Here is an 8,323-nt window from a genome sequence, read left to right on the forward strand (position 1 = left end):
AAAAACATATCATGTCTTCGTGAGAACCAAAATAGAAAGTTAACAATATTTTATATGAAATTATTACTTTGCAGGGATGTGAAGTTAAAGAGGATTTTTATAATTAATAATCACATATCTTTTAATGAAATAAGTTGTTTAACATACTAAATAATCTTATTTTATTTTATTTTGCTAAAAAATGAGAAATTCTGCAATATAGTTATTTTACGTGATTTCCTTCCAAAATATTATTATTATTATTATTATTATTATTATTATTATTATTATTATTGAACGGCCAATCTGGATCACATACAGTTAAGCTATCCACCTTGATGGATCTATAACCTAATTTTTACTGTTAAAAAAAAACTATTATATATTTTAGATCGTAAACCTGTATTTCAAAATGTTATTCTATGACACTTTTAATAAATAACTTTAGCTTCAAATAACTCGTTCAATAACTAAGTTTAATTGCTGCTCAAAAAAAATAACTAAGTTTAATTAAACGTTTAATTGTCTAAATTTTAAAAGAAAACAAGCCAAGCGAATTTTTTAGTCTTAGGCATATAAGAGTATGAGTTGTTCGTCCAATAAAAACTCTCTAAATTGAATAGTAATTCTCTTTCACAATGTAAATCCTCTTTTTAATATATATATTAACTGGTGATAGAAAATCAAAATGATTATTTTCTAAAAGAATATAACTTTTAACTTTCCAATGAAAAAGGTAGAGTTGAAGTAGTTGGAGACTAAACCTCGGGTTAGTCTACCTGCTTAACTACATTCATCTACGAACTAAATTTATATATGTGTTCGAATCCATGTGTTCATGTAAAGAGAGAATAAAATATTATTATCTTAACATAGTTACATGTCTCCTCTTTTTAGTAAATTAGTAATAACACTAAAATTACTACTATTTGATTTGATCCTAATTGTTGTTAAACACATTATATAACGATTTTAGAGGTCTAAATCGATATGAAATTTTCTGACCCCTTCATGACAATTGTTAAAAAATATACTGATTATTACAAGTCTCGAACTCATGACATATAACTTAACAAAAACAAAGTTTAACAACAAACAAATACATAATTTTTAGTATACTTTGTCCATTATAATATATTTGTATATAATATTTCTTCTTGGATTTGAAGGCCTTAATTAAGTGTGAGCCTAAAGCTTTTGCATGATTTTGTTGGTCCACGAGCCGGCCCTGAGAAGATTATAACGTTTACAAAGGTTAATTATAAAGTTTACAAGATAAAAGTTTAGACGGTGTTGTGATTTTTCAAGTTAAAGTACCATGTAGACGTTTACATAGGCAAAAACCATTAAACTAAAACCACATTTAATTTAGGTGGAATGGTTTTAACTTTTAACTAAACACCAAAAAAAAAGGTTTGATTGGTTCATACTGCCTTGGGCGGTGGGCCCAACCTATTTTTCCTTGGCACTTGGCCAGTTGCCGTTAAATTCACGCTCTCTGTAACAGTGGGCAACGTCTAATTTAAGTTACATAATAGTAGGTTATTGCTCATCACACATGGTCTTATAATGTTTAAAAAATTAAAAGAATTATAAATTTACCCCGCAAGAAAATGATGTTTACTCAATTATAAACAAGTCATGTTAAAAAAGATTAACATATATTATATAATTTGAAAATTATAATTTAATAAAGTAAAATATTCAACATTAGTCTTTCAAAGAAAATTAGTCAAGGTTATTTATTAAGTCAAAATTAATACACAATCGAATTAGTTTACGTTAGCACCAGCTTGTTCACGCGGCAAATTTGTAGTTTAACCAGAACATAACATTTAACTTGTTCCAATATTCGGAAATCCGTGTTGTTACTTTGTTATTATCTTATTTTGTCGTCTATATATTTTCTAGATAACAATAAAATATAAAATGTTGCATAACTACGATATAAAATTACAAACCATTACACAAAATTTTACATGTTCACCCAAAATATTATTAAGAGGCATGGAATATTTTCCTTACATATGAACATATTTTATAATATATTCTTTTATATATTTACAAGATTATATTAAAAATATGATAAAGAAAATCATCGTTTATACAGAGGGTATAAGAAAAGTGTTTGTAAATAGAGTTGTAATTTGTAAACAAAGCTAACGTTTGGGAAACTGTTTGGTAGGATTTACGTTTGCTCATTTAATAAACGAACAAATTTGAACAGAGATTTTCTTTTGATTAACTAAATGAACAAACACGAAAACAGGCCATGTCATTCGATTGTGTGTATAAATGATTATGCGTTCATTTACGTCCATTTATGCTTGTTATTATTTGTTTGTTCATACAATGTTCTAATATTTTTTAATGACTTTTTAGATCTTATCATATATAGAGTTAAGCAAACTATTAACTATAAAGCAAAAATATACATGAGTATTATGTGATAACCTATATGTGAATTTAATATATGAATATAATTCAGTAATCGGACTAAATTGTTGACACTAATCATTCTCGGTTAGTCAAATCAAATAAAACATTATTTGTTATATTCATTTATATCAGAAACAAATTAATTTCGTTGATAAATGACAACTATCCTTAATTGTATGGTACCGTTCGTTTGTTTGATAAAAGGTTGGCGGACGAACCTACTTCCAACGGTGAACTCATCCCAAGTATAAAATCTAGAAACATTCAACAATGAAACAAGCCACCTAATCTCACAAAGATGAGACGCCAGGGCCCGCCACGACCCATGGCTACAGATTCCAATTCATTCACATTTGATTAATATATTCTAGACTACTCTTCACACTTGGATGATATTCATATTGATGGGTCAACGTCATATTGCACCTCACTTTTCAACTTTTCGGTCACCTTCCACCTCCCACCCTGTCTCCACCTTACATCTTTCCTTTGCATTTACTATGTAACCATGTATCACATTTTTAAAAAGCATATATATTTTTATACTATACTAATATTAAAAATAACCATTAGTTTTTTTTAACGACGATTTTTTTGTGTATTAGGTCACCGTCAGTGCTTAAGAATTATTTTCTCGGGTGACGACATCAGGATTTAATACTAATTTTACGGGGAGGCGATCGGGATTTTCACATACAAATAACACTAAAAAAATTTAGGTGGGCGGCCGCCCCAACCTAATACACAGGTCCGCCCCTGGTCACCGCATTCCCTAAATTTGAATAGTCATGTTGCCTTATTATGGCCAGACTATGTTGCCTTAACGGAGCTCACGCCGGCTCTAGAGTTCAGCTTGGATGTTCCCTCGAGAAATCATCTCTCCGATTGCCACTTGACAGTTGTTGTGTCATCACAAGAGCAGGACTCTCAGAAATAACACATAGTGGGACGAAACCTGGGTAGGCTCGGGATCGAACTGATAACCTCGTAAAGCTCAGCTTAAATCTTTCATTGTCATAATCCATCAAAAATGATACTATTTGGAATTGAATGGGTCTAAAGAACCTTAGCCTCCTATCACTAGGTTACAATTAAAGATTAAAATTAATCATTATGTAATATGAGACTAATCAATAAAGAAACAAAATTATTTAAATTATTTAGTAGATGTTATTATTATCACAAGATGACTTAATGCTAAAACATTTGAACGATATCGAAAAGGTCCAATGTTCAAACTTTTTCTAGGTAAATTTCTTATATGGCCATCACCATGGGTTTGGTTATTCAAAATTGGTTATACATGTGCGTCACCGATGGTCGGTTAAACCGGCGGTTATGGCTCAGTTTTTCGGTGATTATTTTTATTTGTTTTATTTCGAGTTTATGATGCATATTAAACCCAAGTTTTTCAATTGTTTTATCATTAGTCAGAATTGCTTTGCCCACTCTACCACGTATAACCTACACATGTGTATATAATTGGTTAAAGTTTAGTTAGTTTGATATTGAATCATGTATCGTGTATATAAGTTATAACATAAACATTTGTAGAGAAATGATAGAAAAAAGATAACTGCTTAACGTACATTAGGTACAATAATACTTATATCCATGAAATCGATACATGAAATCACATCACAATATCTCGAAATCGTCAATACATATCCTATTAATCATTGGTTCACCGAAATAAACAGTTTTGAATTGTTAATCGATCAATTTTTTTACTTTTCTTCACGAAAACCGTTTTGAGCGTTTTATTATTTTGGCTGAGTGTTTTTTTTTTTTTTTTTTTTTGCATTTGAGCGTTTTTTTACCTTTGAGCGTGATTCGCGTACCTATCGTGTGTTAAACAATTATTGTACAATAACGTCACCCAACATTTGTATTAGATAAGTATAAAGCTTTAAAATAAAAATCAATAAAAAAAATCCATGAGTTAGAATTATTGAATGAATATAATAGCAAATCTATTTTCGTCCAAAATGCTATAAAATTTGCAATATGTCATATAAAATAATATTATAAATCTTCGTTGTTAACACGATTTTAATTAAAATCAATAAATCATCTACATAAATAGATTTGACCCTGTTAACACGGAGAGGCTTCCTAATTTTTTTCTTTTTCTTTTTTGTTTTTATTTCCAAATATTTCCCTATAAATACTAATTAAAACCCGTGTCCATAACACATTAACACGAATCTTGTTACCTATACGTATAGAGAGAGAAACTTAATAATATTCTAGAGAGAGAGACAAGGGGCGACCTGAGAATAATATTACTTTACAAGAACACAAAAACATTATGGCTAGATTAATGAAGTCAAGTATGATGGTGGTCATGATGATGATCATGGTTGCATCCATGCATATGCAAAGCGCAACCGCTCAGACCAGACATGTCGTTGGAGACGCCTTGGGTTGGACCATTCCGCCGAATGGTGCCGCCACTTACATCACTTGGGCTACTGGAAAGACTTTTAGAGTTGGCGACACTCTCTGTAAGTTGTTTAAAGTTTGAACCATTATTTTATATATTTTTTACAAAGTTTTTTATGATCATGCAAACCAAAACCAATATGATTACCCTTGATGGTTGTTAAGTTAAATATTTAAGTTATTTAGTTATTTTTACCCAAGATTTAAAATTCTGAAAAAAATAGGAATAGATAGAAGACATCATAAATTAGGAATACAGGAGACATCATTTGACTAATGATAAAGTAATTTTAAAAGCTCGATTAAATTTTTTTATTTGGTTTTGAAACTATTTACAAAACAAAAGTCGGTTAGCTATTCATTGGTAACACATATAGTTATTTATGATGGGAAATTATCGTTGCAACGAAACTCAAATCTAGTAGAACATTCATGTTTCATCCTTCATCGTTGAGTCTATAAACAAATAAACAAATTTAAAGGATTGGATTGTTTTCCTATAAAAGTTAAGGGGATTTCGTGTTTTATATATTTCTTGGTTATTTTTCTTTGAATTTAAGAATATGGTTATATTTGGGGATGATATGTCAATGCCTTTAGTCACGATGCAATTGTGAATTATTATTTAGAACTAGCTTTAGAAACCCGTGTATTACATAGGATACGTTAATGTATAAATTACAACGAATAATTTAATACAAATAAATAAGAAAAATTTAAGACTTATTAAACATTGAATATTTGTAAAAAATTAAAATAAAAAATATATATTATAGTTTTCTTAGATGTCTCAAAAATTAAATGTTAGTGTACTATTTAAACATAAACTCTTTTATATACATTTTAATTTTAAACAAAATATCTTTTATGACAAGTAATTATTATATTAATATATTTTTATATTAAGTATGTTTATAATATAACTTATGGCATTAATAATTCAATTAATAGTGATTGACCAATTAATACGGTATATTGAATTTATAATCAATACTATATACTGAAAGATATTTTTTTTTCTTTTCCATCAATAGAAGAAAAGTTATTTGGGCGGGAATTTAATAATGATAATTAATCTTTGAATGTCATGTGTTCAGGACTATTTTCTTTTATTAGTATAGATAGATAGATTTGATATAATTTGGATGATTATTTACAATCAAAGTTTTAGATATTTATACATGATTGAATGATTTGGTCTCTTTTTAATATAATTTACCATTTAATCGTAGATTTAAAATAAAGATTGATAATGCCACCATAAAAGATTAAAAGTGCGTTAAACTTTGGAATAATTTATATAATTTTTAACTTATTAGATTAAAGTTAGGTTCGAGAAACACATGGCACGTGCAAACAAACCTACCACATTAATTAATTTTAAAAAAATTAATAGAATTGTTACTTTTTCTATGTCATGTGGTTTGTTTTTCAATTATGTTTAGTGGTCTTAATTTGACTAAAGAATTTCATAATTATCAACTTTTGATTAATTAATAATTATTAATCAAGTAACTAATGATTCATTATTATTTTTTACAGTTTTTAACTTCACCACCGGTATGCATAACGTGGCCGAAGTATCACAAGCCGCGTACGGCCCGTGCACCACCACCAACCCCTCTCAGTTGACCCCTACTGGGCCCGCGACCATTACGTTGACAGCCGCGGGCACACATTACTACATTTGCACCGTGGGAACGCATTGCCAAATTGGTCAAAAGTTGACCGTCAACGTCACCGCCCCGGCCACCGCCCCCACACCGCCACCGGCCGTCGCCCCCACCACTCCACCACCGGCCGCCACCCCCCACCACCTCACCTCCGGCCTCCACCCCCACCCCCACCCCCACACCAACTCCGACGCCAGTAACTCCTCCGGCCGCCACCCCCCGCCCCCGCCACCGCCCCGACCACCCCCCCGGCAGCCACCCCAACCGCAACCGGAGCCAGCCCACCGTCCCCAACCGCCACCGGCCCATCTCCTGACGGTGACACGACTCCTTCGCCGCCATTACCAAGCGCCGCCACAACCGTGGTGGTTCCGGCAACTTTGTTGGCTTTTGGTTTAGCTTTATTTTTCTAAATTAATGTTGTTAAATTATTCTTCTTGATTATTATTTAGAGTTTGTGTGTGATTAGTCTTATGGATTTTTCTAATGTTTGTAAGGACGGATTTATTCTCTTTTTTTTTTTACATGATTCGTATGAATAAATTACACTCTTTTGTTATTTTATTCTCTAGAGGACCGATTCTAAAGTGGTAATATTCGTATAACCAAGTGGTTACAATATATGGGTTTCACTTTTTTCGTTTGTCACAATAAAAATAAACAATTATAAAGTAGACAAATATCCAAAAGCCAAAGTGGCAATGTGGAATGTGTCTAGTAGGGGAAAGCTTTAATTTTTAATGTATTTAGATGACTAGATCGATGGTGCATCTGTCAAGTCACCGGTTTGTGCGATCGAGTACATCCACTTCTAGAACTTTTAGCACTTAAGTTACTATTTAATCTTTAAAAATAAATAGAATATTGGATTTAAAACAATCACCTCTATTACCAAAATCACAACTCATGAATTGTGTGTCATTCCTACATTTTAACATGTTTCTTGCAACGATTTCATTATAACATAATAATAACATGGCTAGTCAATTTGATGATGTGGCATGCGTGCGTGCCATAAAACGTGTGGCAAATACATGGTGAACTCACTTTGTCCCCCTTTTCTCACCACCATGGCAACCATCACCGCCATCACCAAACACCCCCCCCCCCCCCACCACCACACAAACTACCACCATCACCCTCTTCCTTCGACGTTCAGCCGTATAACCACTTTTTGTTGTGACGGTTAGACGATAGACATAATAGAGAGGGGGGGTGTGGAGATGGGTCGCTTTCTCAGGCAAGGTTAAACGACGAAGGGGATCCGGGGGGGGGGGGGTGTTTCTGAGCTTGCAAGAGAAGGGAGATCGGAAAACCGGTGCCACTACCAATGATGAAACTCATTTTTTAGATATAGGTTTCTCAACCACTTTTTAAAGATCTATGGTGGTGGTTGTGGCGAGAAAAGGGGGAGATAGTCTTTTTGCCACTTAAGCAAGTTATTGACATGCAAGCATTACACGTCATCAAAAGACTAATGACATCAGGTTCCGTTACTATGGGATGGTTTAGAATAAAAAAAAGTTTAAAGGTGGGACTATCACAAAACATATTGTTAATTAGGACTGTTATCGGCCAATATATAATACTGGGATTGTTTAAATCCAATATTCCTTACCAAATAACACCAATTTATTATTTTCATATTACAAATGCTCCACATATGATATTCATATTCATGTTTTGATACACAAGTAATCTCGTGACTGAATGCGTCCATCAAAAATAAATTCAGTGTCTCACTTTTTTATGTTAAGATTGTACTTTTATATTATACAATGCAAAAT

General features: G+C 32.0%; 1 pseudogene across 1 annotated transcript; it reads left to right on the forward strand.

The window, feature by feature from the left end:
* The first annotated feature begins 4,481 nt into the window (after positions 1–4,481).
* Positions 4,482–7,091, forward strand: LOC143634642 (early nodulin-like protein 15; annotated as a pseudogene). The gene is made up of 2 exons (XR_013153897.1): positions 4,482–4,925; positions 6,406–7,091. The product of XR_013153897.1 is annotated as an early nodulin-like protein 15 (transcript).
* Positions 7,092–8,323: the final 1,232 nt, after the last annotated feature.

This window comes from Bidens hawaiensis, unplaced genomic scaffold (genome assembly GCF_021521415.1).
Source record: "Bidens hawaiensis isolate Kalapana, Puna unplaced genomic scaffold, B.hawaiensis_p1.1 tig00007139_1, whole genome shotgun sequence".
Taxonomy (NCBI): Eukaryota; Viridiplantae; Streptophyta; class Magnoliopsida; order Asterales; family Asteraceae; genus Bidens; species Bidens hawaiensis.